Genomic DNA, 15,913 nt, shown 5'->3' with positions numbered 1-15,913 from the left:
TGCTGTCCGATCATTTTTTCCAATTCAAAATCTGTGTATATAAATTATCCCTCTCTGTCTTCATACTTGAATCTCTCTCTCTCTCTCTCTCAATGTCTCCAAGGAACTCATGTGGCTTGAGATCAAACCTTCGACTCTTGAAACTAAATGTACGCTCTCTAGCAATGTGCTATCGTAACTTTATAAGTTTTTGCTAAAAGCAGTGTCTTTTAGAATTTATTCGGGGAAGGGGGGGGTGAGATTCTCCGCCGACTAAGATTTTCACTTTTTTGTTAGTATATTACTATACATTTGATCAAACAATACGTATTTATGAAGCTCAAAGGAGGGGGAATTACACTCTCCTGTCCTGCCCAAATGACGCCCCTGGAACATTTGCTTGCAATTACTGAAAAGAAATTAAATGAATCACTGAATAACACTCATTTCTCTCAGTAGATATTTTAGAGCTCTGTGCGTGCATTACAGACTTTAGGAAGCACAAAACCTACTGTGGTTATTGGCAATTTCCATAGATTTCTTAGGGAGTATCTTACTAGCTTGCAGTCTTTCAAGAAGGGAAAGAATGAAACTAAAGTCTTTATGATGCTCTGGGAACATTGTGTAACTTTTTGTTTAATTTAGGCTCTTAAAATATTTCAGAACAAACGAATGGAAAAGACTGTTTTAAAGCTATAACGTTGTAAACTTGATTCCTGTTTCTTTTTCAGCTGAATGGAAAGAGTGTACGTCACACACACTGCTTTAGACAAGGAGAGGTTGGATTGAATACTAGAAACAACTAATCGATTGAGACTTGTATTTCTGGATGCATAAGAAAACGGGGCAAGAGTTTGTTATTAATTTGGACTTAGAATTTGTGTAACAATTTCTATGTCGCGAACTGTACATATATGAATACATGACAACTCCTTCACAAAAGCATACAAGAATGCTTCTCAGACAAAGAATTGGGACGCAACAGCTTCTGTTACTGTGCAAATACCTGCACCAACATTACAATCAACGGTATCATTATTTAATAATATACATTTGGCATACTACAAAAGGAAGAAACTATCTCCGAAGCCCATGGTACAACACACAACATATCAAAGCCAGAGTCAACCACTTTACATTTGGATTCGCTGTAAAAATGGCACGGTTGTTATTAGAGCAGATAAAATGGCAGGAAGGAAAAACAATAAGTAAACACGTAACATACATACATATGAAAACATTTTCAAATATATTACTCAAACCTACCTCCTGTATGTATTAGTTGAAGAATTTCTAGCCTTGTATACAAATTATTAGTACTGGAATATTCGAGAAACAAATTGATTATACTACACAACTTGTCAAACGAATATTCTGATACTTTTTTTAAATTTCTATTATTTCTGGATCGATGTTTACTGTATACATGACATAATTTACGTGAAAGAACAGTAAACACAATATGTTGTTATTTTTATAATGCAAATCACGTAGTCAGATTCGTAATACTATATACAAAATAACTTTTATGCAACAACTACACTATTATATAATTTTGTATTGTCTAATTTCATATAATGCAAATCCACAGTTAGCTTCGTTGTACTATAGCCTCATAAATTTTTCGTACATGCAACAATAACCACCTTGTACTCTGTCATGTTTAAAATATCAAATTCTGAGCGACTGTAGTTAAGAAGTCTTCAAGTCAATATAGTCTAAACACAAATTCCTCAAACTGTTCTGCAACTCAACATACACTAGCTTTGTCTTCTTTTTTGGGACTTGAGCCCTCTTATACCACAGGATCACTGTCTCCACTACCACGCAAGCTCCTTCGTGGCTAAGCGGTTAGCATACGCGCCTTTGGCATGGGAGGACCGGGTTCGGCTCACGGCGGGAGCTCATGTAGTTCGGATTTCACGTTAATCAGTAGGTCCATGTCTTCTATAGCCTCGCTGCTGAACGGGGCGTTAACTCCACTGCCAAGCAGTCCTGTTGCAGGCACTCAACCAACTTCCATGTTGAATGGTTGTACCCAGTAACTCGGGAAAACTTATTGTTCAACCCTCGGATAAATTTTTTGTGCGGGAGTTCAAGCCAAGAGTACCTTATGCACATTCCAATTTTGGGGAGGAAGCGTGACGGGATGCGTCTTACTCTCAGTTTCTTCTCCTTCTAATCTTCCGTATGAAATGGATACATATATTGAAACAAAAAAAATGAATGAGCTCTTCTGCTTCTTGAGGAGCTATGGATGAGCTCTTCTGCTTCTGGAGGAGCTATCTTTTATAAGTATTCCATGTCCTGCAACACATTTTCACATGGAAGAAACGCCAGTGAATCGATTTGGTTGCAGAACAAAGAAAACTCTACATCTTCTTTATAAAGTCCTGACAAACCCAATTCTCGAATTTTACGATAAGTTCTTTGTCGTAGATGGAAGAAACATCCTTGTATAGACACATCGTTTCCAAGCTTATTTCGAACTGCGTGGTAAACTGATATTTCAAAGTCACATACAACTGCTGAAGCAGTGCATAAGCAACCGTTATAGCTATTTCCCCTATCGGGACCCTCATTACATGTAACTGAGTAAATAATAGAGATGCTATTGCAATAAACCAAACAAGTACTTCAGAAAGGACAGCCGGCTAAATGTCCTATGAAAATGCTTTCTTACGTGTATATGTTACATGTTTACATATTGTTTTTCCTTCCTGCCATTTCTTCCGGCTGCCATCTTTTTCCGCTCTAAAAATGACCCTGCCATTTTTACCGCGCACCTTACATTTGTATATATTTTACTATTCAACAGTAGGAACGTCGCTGAGAACCAATTAATTTTCATGCACTTCCAATCGGACAAACGTTATTAAATACAAAAGCAGATTTGAATATATTCCTCCAATTGTAATTTCAAGTTGCATACCCTTTTAAGTGATTCTTTGGTTATTAATGATTCTTCCGTTATTATTAGTAACGAAATAACACTATAAAGCAAAATATTCGTTGTAAACCCATAGTTTTGCACAGTCGATTTTATTGCGTACATCAGGACGCGTATTTATATCCGTAGGGGGAAGAATATCAATATGCACGCATATCAAACTGTGCGCAATTATTTGGCCATGCGTTAGGTAATAAAGTCGCCCTACACTTGTAAAGCTAAAATAAAGAAATTCTCTTCCACCGGAAATTAATATCAGGAATATCTAATACTGTTCCCTTTTATATACACCAATTTTGGATAGATTAAGAATAATCTATCAAATTAAAAAAAAAAAAACTTTCACTTTTCTTGGTTTAAATGCTTTCCTACAACGTTCGGTTCTGTTATTGCTTCCGTACGCTCAAATAATGGCGTATTTTATACATAATATGCGTGCAAACCGATATGCACTAGAAATGATTACGTGCTACCTTATTACATATTATCCTATTATGGAATTATTTCATCAAGAAATTTACTTGCGGTGAGTTAGAAAATGCTTTTAGTTTAAAGTTGGAGTCATGGGTGCAGATTCACTTTACGAGGAAATTCCCTTACGAGCATAAATAGATATCCGAACGTATGTTATGAAAAGGGCAATGCAAAATACTAACTCGTGCTAGGTGGCCACTAAAAGCGAAAATGCTATCTAAACGAGTCAGGGTAGGAGTGCTGTGAGGGAGACACGCAATGATGCGTCCGTACGAGGCAGAATGTCAATGATGGAGGATATGTGCAGAAACAAGGACAGTGCAAAAAACACTTGATGTTGCATAAAAACACATACGTTTGTGTCTTTGTAATGGTTTTCACATTTTTAAGTCTATATATGTACACATAAAATATAAGGGGCTAAATTCCACAGGTTACCCCCCCCCCTCCCAAATTACAAAACTTTTGGGGAAATTGAGTGAATTATACAACAGAATTTAGGAATCAGACAAACGAAAAGGTAATAAAGGGATCAATGTGTGATGATTAATTACGGAGAAAAATAAAGTTAAAATCCTGGACTGTATCACAGAGCGTAGTAAGCTCCTATTAGGTAAAGTGATAGCGCATAACGTGTTAAGGTTCTTCATTACAGCGAAATTAAAGTACCGCTAATTTTAGAGTTTTTCTGTAATATCATCAAAACAAATAAAAATACTCGAAAAGCAGAAACGTAGAGAACTAGATAATACGATTTTGCATGTGATACAGTTATCACAACTCATCTATCTGCTTTCGATTTGCAACTGTAGAAAGATTTAGCATTTTTTGCGGGTTCTGTAAATAGCGGGATAACAAAAGCGGATAGGTGAATTGTGGTAAAGGTATCACATGCAAGATCGTATTGTCTAGTTCACTACGTTTCTGCTTTTCGAATATTTTTATTTGTTTTGAAGATATTACAGAAAAACTCAGAAATTAGCGGTAGTTTATTTTCGGTGTAGTGAAGACCCTTAAGTATTTCAAACCCCCTGTCTTAGTAACTAACTTAGGAAGTGTATGTTGCAATAGGGAAGAAAGGTGCTGATTAATTCCTAACTAACGTGTTCCATAACGTATCGCCCATTCTGGTCTCGGTGCTATTCTATTTTAGTGGGGCATAAATTTGTAGTCTCCGAAAAAAAATACCTGAATTCACAATAGGATTCTACAAGTAATCAAAATATATCGGGATCTTAACTCTCATATGAATAATAAGAACTACGAAATGCAAAGTGTGCTCCTTCCCGCGTACTATTCTATGAGAAAATCATGATGAAGTGACAAATCTGTCCAACATGCAAGGTATGCATTTTTATGCCATATGAAGTGAACTTCCAATATCAACACTGTCGTTAACGCGCCTGCTCCCTACTGACGCACCCCTTGTTGACTTCAATGCTGCCCTGACTGTCAGATAGCATTTCTGCGTTTTGATGGCCATCTAGTAGAAGTTGGGTTGTTTTTAAAATTGGTTTCTTGTTTTATTCGATGTTTACATGCTGTAGTTATACTTCGAACTACTAATGCCAATATGCACATACTAATGCGACTTCTCTCTCACGGTTATAAAGTGAAACATGGTCTTCATTATTTCTGAACATGTGAGACATTGCTACATTAAACAGTTGAAATGTACTACTTTTGCGAAGAATACAATTATGGAAGCATACTTAATCAGTGAAGAACGATGCAAGCAGGAAATTAACAAATTTGCGAAATACAACTGAAATAGGGAAATGAAAGACAAGTAATTGTGAGTAAAGTATATTAACAGGGGTTAACTTCCGCAGACGGCGGTTAAGAAATGCAAAATTTACGTAAAAATGAATAGAAATGAAGAAAATGTCAGCATGAAAGTACAAAGAAGGCAATGAAGGTTATTGGTGTATGGGTGAATAATTAGGGAGAAAAAAGTTAAATTTTGGACTAGAAGTTCCTGCGATATTACGTAAACAGGCAATAGAGCAAATATGACAGTATTTCCAACCGACTCTTTTATTAATCAATCTACAACGTGTATGTTGCAATAATGGAGGGAAATTCAAGATGGCGTCAGGCTCCAGGTCGATGCAAAGTGGTGCTCTTATTTTTTATCTTTTTTTGGTGGTTGTATGTGGTGTTTGGGTGCGTGTTCTGGTGTCGTCATGTTTCTTCGGTGATGTGACTTCCCCAAGTGTAGTGTTGCCAATGAAACATGGACCGAAGTGTAGTGAAAGATCCTTCCATTACATTGTTGCTGCTTGCATACCAAGGAGACCGCCATGTGCTTTCTTAGCTTCTACTGAAAGTGACAGAGGAACTACCAGTGACTGTGTGACAAGGTAGTATTCAAAAAAAAAAAAAAAAAAAAATTACCTCATTCTCTTTTATCTTCTCTTGCTTTGTGGTGATATTCACATAAACCCTGGTCCATCTGGTCCAGATTCCACCAGTGCTTTTAATATTTATTACCAGAATGTTCGTAGTATTAAAAACAAGTTACTCGAATGCTCAATCAACCTAGGCGAGATAATGGAACTGGATTGCCTTGCAGTGACTGAATCGTGGCTCAATGAATCTGTGAACCACAGTGAACTTATTTTGTCAAATAATTTCTCCATCTTTCGTAAAGATCGCATAACTCGTGGAGGTGGAGTGATGATTTGTATAAATAATAAGTGGAAGAGCAAGAGAAGATTGGACCTTGAACGGAATTGTGAACTTATTTGAGTCGAAGTGTTTATTTCAAATTGTAGCTCTGTGTTTATTGGGTGCTTCTATAGACCGCACAAAAACACTCCTCAGTACATCTTAGAAGCTTGCCATGACTCACTGTGACAAGCATTATCACTCGGTGACGTCATCCTATTGGGTGATTTCAACCTCTCGATCATGTGGCAGGACAGTAAGCATGGCATCGCTACAGACGGAAATGACAATTATTTCATGGACTTGGACTGGGTCAGCACAATATGCATAATACCCGCAAAAATAGCAATCTGGATTATGTTCTCTCTAACTTAGAACCTCGTCGTATTGTTCCATGCAGAAATCTCTTTCCCTTGAACCACGATTCCTTGGATGTTTCATTCAATTTTTTCCCCTCCAGTACTACAACCCAGCCCCTTAAAAGTAGGTCACAACTTCTTTGGAAGAAAGCCCTCTGGGGTGACATCTGTCGGGATATTGAACTCTTTCCTTGGTGTTTGTTGGAGGCAGGATCTGTCGACGAGGCGGTGGACCTATTCAAATCTGTTGTCCACTCAACTATAAAGGATTATGTCCCTGTAGAAATCATCAAAATCGAAGAAGTTTCCGGTCTGGTTCGACAATTAACTGCGTGATCTTCTTAAAAACAAAAAGGTTGCCTGGAATCTACGGAAGTCACATCCGAGTGACTATACATACAAACAATTCGCTAAAATTAGAAGCTTTACGAAGAAGGTACAGCGACGTAAGTACTTTGAATACATGGTCTCAATTGGTGATTTTACTGTTAGCAACACTAAACTATTTGGGACTGTAACTAAATCTCGATCCAAATCTCCCGACATACCAGCAACAGTTCATGACGAGAATTTTGAAGCTAGTGATGGTCAGAGACCCGACCTTTTTAATAACTACTTCTGTAAAACATTTACCGCCTTTCCCCCTACAACCCATCTTCCCCCTCTCCTCCCCATTTCTACTAACACCTTATCAGACCAATCTACCACCCCGGGTGAGGTTTTGGTTCTCTCGCAGCCGCTTTCTCCACATAGATCTCTTGGGCCCGACAACAAAACTGCTTAAGCTATTTCAATTCCTTTATCCATCCTATTCACTAGATGTTTCAGAGAATGATATTATCCCACCAGCTGGAAACTAGCTCATGTGACCCCAATATATAAATCAGGACTTAAAGACCAAGTATCCTCCTATAGGCCAATATCTCTTCGTTCTGTAATATCTATTATCTGCGAAAAAATAATCAAAGACAGGCTTCTCAAATTCACGTCGCCTTACATTCACACCTCTCAGCATGGCTTTCTACCGAAAAGCTAAAGTCTCACAAACTTAAGTACTCTTCTTTCCTGTGCAGTTTAATGTATAAATAACAATACTCAATTAGATGCCATTTATTTTGATCTCTCAAAGGCCTTTGATTCTCTCAGTCACATTCTTCTTCTTCACAAGCTTTCCAATAGGTTTAATGTACATGGTAAATTTCTCTCTTTAATCACCAATTATCTAAAGGGCCGTAAACAGAAAGTTATTATTTCAGGGGCGACTTCTAACCCCCAACCTGTGATCTCGGGGGTGCCTCAGGGAAGCGTACTAGGGCCCCTGCTATTTGTCTTGTATATGGACGATTTCTACTCTCACCTATCAGTTAATCCTAGTGGCCTTTTGCTTTTTGCTGACGATTGCAAATTACGAGGGTTGGAACTTAAATAGTGGCAACACTGCTGTGGAGACACTGTGCAATGAAATGTACTAGTGGCGCTGATAGCGCACGTTGTTGACATACCTACCTAACCTCCGAGCAAATAGACTCGCACGTCACCGGCAGGCGCACAAGCGAGGGAAGCACAGTCACTTGTGAGCGAGCGGTCTAACGTAAAGGAACCCATCGTGATGCAATTTTGCGCATGCCCAGGCGTTCCTTCAGGATGCGAAGCACAATCGTATGCGCTAATCCGGTTTCGTGGGCGAGCTCACAAATCGTCAGGCGTCGATCACTGTCCACTAACGCGGCAACACCTTGCACTTCTTCTTCAGATACAGCTAGGACGACCTTCCCGATGCATGTCTGCCACAGTTTACCGACCTTCGTTGAAGGCTTTTACCCACCGTGCCTCTGTTCTGTACGGCAGTTCTTCCCCACACACCTCTTGAAGCCCTTGATGACACTGTCATGTTGTACGACGTCTGGCACATTCAATCTTGATCCAACTCTGTTGTTCCTGTTTCGAAAACATAGTGACACCTTTACGTTAGACCGTTCGCTCACAAAGTGACTATGCTTCCCTCCCTTGTGCGCCTGCCGCTAACGTGCGACGGACGAGTCTATTCGCTCGGAGGTTAGGTAGGTATGTCAACATCGTGCGCTATCAACGCCACTAGTACATTTCATTGCATAGTGTCTCCACAGCAGTGTTGCCACTATTTAAGTTCCAACCCTCGTATATAGAGAAATATCATGTTTCCATGACACAACTGCCCTACAGGAAGACATACATTATCTTGTAGACTAGTGTGAAATGTGACAATTGAAACTTAACAGTAAGAAATGTGACGGTATTACAATTACTCTGAAAAAGTCTCCTGTTCCCTCTAAATACCATATTAACGATTCCCCTATAACACATTCTGCAAGTCATAATGATCTTGGTGTCATCTTTGATTCGAAACTCTCGTTCTCTGACCACATCTCCTCAATAGTTAAGAAATCAATGCGTATGCTCGGGCTTCTTTACCGATTCACTGAACTACGTACTGTCGCATCATTAACAACATTCTATAAAACTTTAACAGCACCCAAGATTGAATACTGCTCTCCCATATGGGCCATGGCCGCACCTATACATCTCTGTAGACTTGAGTTTGTTTTCAATTTCTTTATTGCAATAGTACGTTTTCGTGTTCCCGCACTTCGAATATTACCTAATGAGGAAATTTTGCGATATCTTAATATCCAGACGCCGGAAGTACGCAGAAATAACTCTGATTTGAAGTTTCTTCATAAGATTGTAAATGGGAACCTAAGATCAGAAACCCTAATTCAACAACTATCCTTACTTGTCCCTTCCCGCAAAACCCGGAATACCCACCTATTCCATGTTGCACGCCCTAGGTTGACAATTATACAGAGGTCTCTTTTTCACCGAGTACCCAATTATTATAATAATCTAACAAGTGAGGTGGACATTTTTTCGAGCTACCCGGTGTTTGAAAGAGCAATAAAACGCGTGCTGGCTAAATAATATTACTTGTGCACTCTTTGTTAATACTATTGATGTTACTGTTGTTGTTTATTTTTTAAATTCTTTTTCTTTTTTTCCCGCTTGTTGACATTTCCCTGTGTAAAATGGCACAATTATGCTGTATCTGGGAATTTGTTCAATAAATAAATAAATACGGAAATGTAGAACGGAAGGGAGTAGCGTCAGAATCAAGTGGGATGAAATAGGGGAAAATGTTGAGTGTTAATCCATCTTACGGGTGCATAAATTTGTAAAATCCACGAAAGAAATACAATGTAACTTAATTTCACAATAGAACTGTACAAGTAATCAAAAAAAAATTGGAATTTCATGAATGTAAGTGCCTTCTTATATAGCAACCTAGCACAGGAAAGGAGTACTTATATCCGTATACATTTTTTAATTTGTTATATCCCAGGGACATCTATTTGATATGGGCTTCGCGGTCTAAAAGTTTATTTACAGTAATACTCTAGTAGTGCTGGTTGGAAATACCACTAGTTAAGGATTCATTGCATTCGTTATTTCTAAATAGTGCGTATTTTGCAACAATTAAAAGTTGGAAGATACTGATTTTGCACAGTAATACAATACAGCATAACATGTACACTCATGTCCAAAATTATTGTCGCATATCTAATTATAATTGTCTTCTTGTAATTTAATTGGATAAATGATTTTCCGGGGTACTTTTAATACTGATAATATGTGTATAATCGGGAAATGTATATTTGCGGTAAATTTTATGGGAAAAGGATTATAAATACGAAAATTACAACGAGTAAAACAAAATGTTGCTAAATGGACAAGAAAGTTATATTTTCGTTTGATTGTTTTTATTTACTGCTCTTTTAACATGAAATTTGCCACATACATGTCTTTGCCGATAATGCACATACTAACATTATAAGAAATACCGGGCGAATTCCTTATCAAATTATATTCCTACAACAACATACATATAGACTTGCGACAATAATTTTGGACATGAGTGTACCTACTGAGGAACAAAGAAAGCATGAAAATAAAAATATTTGTGATTAACAGTTCGGAGAAAAAAATGAAATGAAATCTTTGTTTTACGTTCCACGGTTATGCCGGTTAGGCTAAAGGAGACGGTGATGATGAGGAATGAATGAAATGGTGGAATGAAGAAAGTGGGAGGAAACGGGAAAACCCACGCACACGGTGTTTGTCCATCACAAAGTTCACTTGGCGGGGGCTGGGATCGAACCCAGGACCTAACAGTTCGGAGAGACCGAGAAGATGTAAAGATATACTTTGCTTAGTAGCCTAATTCTAACTAAAGTATATTACAATATCAACATATAAACAGTAACATAACTTGGAAACAGGTTAATGTGGGTTTAATCCGTAGCAACCATCTGCGAAAGATTAGCTATTGACAGAACCATAAGTAACTGGTAAATAAAGTTTAAAATAACTTTATGATCGTCCGATCACTGGGAGCCATCAGTGGAACCGTAGCTAACACATATTCCTACATCGTGAAGAAATAGTTTGCTATTCGAAATTGGAATGTCACAGAGTCGTTTGTCATATGCACTCTTTGGTTTTGACCTGTAACACCCCTTTATTGATGGTTTGAAATTCACACTCAATGTTTCAAGTTATCAATAATGCATGAGATAAAACCTTTTAATGATATACATGTAAGTTTTCGAAAACTGTGGTGACGTGGGGAAATTTCTGCATCATGTGATATTTACAATCATTAATGAATACAAAATATCAAATAAATTCCACGCTGTCATTTGGAAACAAATTAAAGTTCTATCAAGTTGGCAACATTGCCAACCGAACTGCATCGCCCTTGCGCGCGTCAAGACCATCATATTGATACAAATCAAATTCCAGAACGTCATCATAACTGTAACGTATAGTTTCTGATTTAACGCGAAAAATATATTTCATTTTTCAGTGTCGCGAGCCGATTTTGGGTCCCGAGTTGGAAACAATGTAACTCGAAAACGAAGCGGAATTGGACTTATGTTCACAGGAACTTTTCTACTTGATTTGAAGTCAGGACTCATTTCTCAAAATTTTCATATTGCTTTTTAAATAGCCTTGTGTATAGGACCTAAATGCCCATAGGAAATATTTGCGAATGTCAGGGGCTGCAGCCGCACGAACGGTTAACGGATATTAAATACTTAGGTACATCTCCAATAGTTGTAAGATATTCAATTTTTTAAAAGGCGGAATTTTTGAGAAAATGGCGGCCAAACATAGCGTCTTAATGAAATTTTTATGTTTACAGGAGAATTGAGTCGATGTTACGTAAGTGTAGTTACTAAGTACTAACACAACCTAACCTAAACTAACCTACCCTAATCTAACCTAGACCATCAAAAACACAGAAAATACACGTGGAACGTTACTAGTAAAAAAATGAAATGAAATCTTTTACGTCCCACGCTTATGCCGGTTAGGCTAAAGGAGACGGTGATGATGAGTAATGAATGAAATGGTGGAATGAAGAAAGTGGGAGGAAACGGGAAAACCCACGCACACGGTGTTTGTCCACCACAAAGTTCACTTGGGGGGGCTGGGATCGAACCCGGGACCCCACGCACCAGAGGTGAACGCTCTACCACTGAGCCACCGCGGCCCCCTAGGAATGTTACTAGTGTAAAGCCATGACAAGTGCTATGGAAACTCGCATATGTGCCAAAATCTAATTCTTTTTCACTATACCCACCATCACTAACGCACCTGCTGCATTCGGACGCATCCCAGCGCCAGCGCGCGGGCCCACCAGCTTCGCCCTACCCTGACTCGGTTAGATAGAAATCGTGCATTTAAAGGCCACCTAGCACAAGTTTGTTTGTGCTTCTGCACTGTATTTCTTAAGCCGTACTCCCGGAGACCGTATTCATATCAAATGGAAAGAGAATTGTAATTTTTAAAGGAAGAGGAAGAAAGTATTAATTTTGGCTCCCCAGATAACCTAAAGTAACGCACACAATAAAAATACAGCAAGAAAGTACGAATTTTAAGCAAAAACTTTTGGCCCCCACTTTCAAAAATATGCCTTTTTTCTAATGTGTTGGTGAGCATGATTTTGTATTAAATATTGCGGTGTGTTCCTTCGGTCCAACATAGTCCCAATGCGCAAGGGTACTACCTACTCCATTGTGTTATGACTGGAGCTGGCCTTGTACAGTTAACGGATTGTGTATAGCCCGCTCACACGAGTTCTTTGTCACCGGAACTGGAAGAGTCACCACCACCACCACTAGCACTACTACTATCGAGAACAGCCCAACGAACCCCTGCGGGGTTTCTAACCCTTCCTACTAGTACTACTGCTACTAACTACCACTACTACTACTCCTACTACAACTTATACTAAAGCTTCCTTACCACAAGATTTAATCTTAAATCTTTATAACATGCGATTCCGATTCATTATGAACTAATATGAATCGTTAGAATCACTATGATTCGTTAAAAATCATTGGGGGGAGCGGGCTATACTCAATACAAGTTAACCTCTAATTTGTTATGCAGAAAGTGCACTCTTGCTGAAGCGACTTTGTCGGATTGTAGGAATGGGTCCGTGTTCCACTAAGGGGGTCCAAAACTAACCTCATATAACGTTATATTATATAATCAAACGAAAATCAATGGAAAGAAGTGGAGAAATTGCAAATTTCGTATGAAAGAAATTACTGGACCCTCTTAACGGAACATTGGCCTAGAAAAGCAAAGAAAAAAAAAAGAGTATGTTTAGTACAATGGGTCCAGAAGCACGTAAAAAACAAAATTTACAGGAGAAATGAACGATGCAAGTATTTAGACATAACATAACGTAACCAAATTTAACCGAACCTAACATAAACTAACCTAAGCTAACCTGAACTAACCTAAATAAACCTAATATTAGTAGAAATATGCGAAATTCTATCATTTTTTGGAAAATTTCGGGCCACTTACACTAATATAACACAAACTAAACTAAACTAACCTAATGTATCCTAAACTAACCTAACCTAACCTACCCTAAACTAAGAGAATGTGACCAGAACTACCAAAATTTTAACATTTTTTAGAGAAAAGAGCTGGACCCCTTCTGATAAACATAGGCCTAAAAAGAAATGAAATCTTGTTTTACGTCCATGGTTACGCCGGTTAGACCAAAGGAGACGATGATGACAAGAAATGAATGAAATGGTGGAATGAAGAAAGTGGGAGAAAACGGGAGAACCCCGAGAACGGTGTTTGTGCATTATAAAGTCCACACGGCGCGAGCTGGGATCAAACCAGGGACCCCAAGCATCGGAGGTGAACCTAGGAAAGCAATGAGCATTTGTATTCTGAACATGGCTGCAGGTGTACAGACGGCTTGTGTATAGCCCGCTCCCCCCAGTTCTTTGTCACCGGAACTGGAAGAGTCACTACTGCTACTACTTATATCGAGAACAGAACCCAACCAACCCCTGCGGGGCTTCTAACCCGTTCCTACTACTACTACTACTACTACTACTACTACTACTACTTATACTAAAAGAGCTTCCTTACCACAAGATTTACATCTTAAATCTTTATAACACGTGATTCCGATTTATTATGAACTAGTATGAATCGTTAGAATCACTATGATTCGTTAAAAATCACTGGGGGGAGCGGGCTATACTCAATCCCTTCCCTGAACTAACCTCTCTCGACTTTTAAAGCGGTTCTAAAAATATATGATTTGTTCGTAGTTATTATACTCTTTGTCGAAAGCCAAGTGGATGACAAACTTCGAAGTAATACCTTCTACTATATGGTATACTGCCGGAACATAACCCTATACCAAACTACAATGTCAGTATCTACTTATTTAAATACCCTAACAAAATGAACTCATTTTATTTAGTGCAAAATTGATTAATCAAATTACATTCTTTATTTTGCCTAATACTGGCCATTACTATTACATAGATCTTAATTGTTAATTTGAACGGCATTACATTAAAAATATAATTACACAACAGAAGGAAAATTTAGAATTCACGAATTAAACACTAACCTTTTCTTTTATGATAACCAAATGCCAGATTTCCTATTACTATTTTCTTCTTCTTCTTCAAAAGAAATAGTTGAAAACTACCACTGTCTTCAACAATTATTATTTTTATTATTATTATTATTATTATTATTATTATTATTATTATTATTATTATTATTATTATTATTATTATTATTATTATTATTAAGTATTCTTCTTATTAAACACTTCCAGGGACATGGGTTTAGAAGTAAATGCAGAAAAACCTAATGCATGGAAGTGCGTCGGGACCGGAATACAGCAAATTATGGATGCGTTAAAATATTAAATAATACTTTTGATAAAGTGGATAATTTCAAATATCTAGGATCAATATTAACAGAGGAAAATCATATTCACGGAGAAATTAAATGTCGACTAAAAGCAGGGAATTCGTGTTACTATTCGGTTCAAAATCTCTTGTCGTCGCGAATTCTGTCGAGGAATTTGAAGCTTAAAATATAGAAAACGATAATTATGCCTGTTGTTCTGTATGGCTGCGAAACATGGTCACTTACTCTGAGGGAAGAACATAGACTGAAAGTATTTGAGAACAAGATCCTGAGACGAATATTCGGACCCAAGAGGAACGGGAATGGGGAATGGCGGAAACTCCATAACGAGGAACTACATAATTTATATGGTTTACCCAACATTGTTAGGGTCGTCAACAGGGGCGTCATTTCAGACTTCGCTTGGAGGGGGCAAGAGCACCACAGACATAGGACTTTCACGTTTTGTACTAGTATATTAGTGAACAATCTATTAATGTTTATGTATTCCTCAAACTCTTGGGGGGGCAATTGCCCCCTCCTGCCCTCCCTAAATGACGCCCCTGGTCGTCAAGTCTAGGAGGCTTAGGTGGGCGGGTCATGTAGCTAGAATGGAAGAAAGTAGAAACGCTTTCAAAGTCTTGACTGGAAGACCAATCGGAAAACGATCATTAGGAAGACCTAGGCGCAGATGGGAGGACAATATTAAGATGGATCTCGCAAAGATTGGAATACAAAGTAGAAACTGGATGCAGTTAGCTAAGGATAGAAGTCAATGGAGAGCTTTTGTGAACGCGGCATGGAACCTCCGGGTTCCATAGGCCATAGAGTTAGTTAGTTAGTTAGAGGAATCGTTCCAGTTTCTCCAAAATAACATTTTTTGGACAGAAGTTAGGTTGAGATAGTATAATTTTGAGCATATCTTATATAAATTTTGCCAATTTATGGTAAAAGTAATTCATTTTCTCAGTATAAAAGATACTTCGATATAAGATTTTATTTATGATGCATTGTATAAAATGCTTATGAAGACAAATAGGATTTATTCCCCAACGCTTGGAACTTAAACTTTTAAGTATGGTTTGATGTTTATTTAGGTCGCTCTTGGAGACACCCCTGGTAGAAATAAATTATAAATTACTTCTGATGCTTCATATAAGTGTTTGTATATATGTATTAATACCAGGGACGCCTA

General features: G+C 38.0%; 1 protein-coding gene across 4 annotated transcripts in view; it reads right to left on the bottom strand.

The window, feature by feature from the left end:
• The window catches only part of LOC145694949 (uncharacterized), a 210,110-nt gene extending 195,579 nt beyond the window's left edge, over nucleotides 1-14,531 (bottom strand). The window contains exon 1 of one of the 4 annotated variants that reach the window (XM_081771742.1): nucleotides 14,429-14,531. The gene's annotated coding sequence lies outside the window, so the exon portion shown is untranslated. The other 3 variants (XM_081771743.1, XM_081771745.1, XM_081771744.1) reach the window with 3 other exon arrangements.
• Between the last annotated feature and the right edge of the window lie 1,382 nt (nucleotides 14,532-15,913).

The sequence above is a fragment of the Thermobia domestica genome, chromosome 9, assembly GCF_964235325.1.
Source record: "Thermobia domestica chromosome 9, izTheDome1.hap1.1, whole genome shotgun sequence".
In the NCBI taxonomy this organism is placed as follows: domain Eukaryota; kingdom Metazoa; phylum Arthropoda; class Insecta; order Zygentoma; family Lepismatidae; genus Thermobia; species Thermobia domestica.
This window is presented reverse-complemented; position numbering and strand designations above follow the sequence as displayed.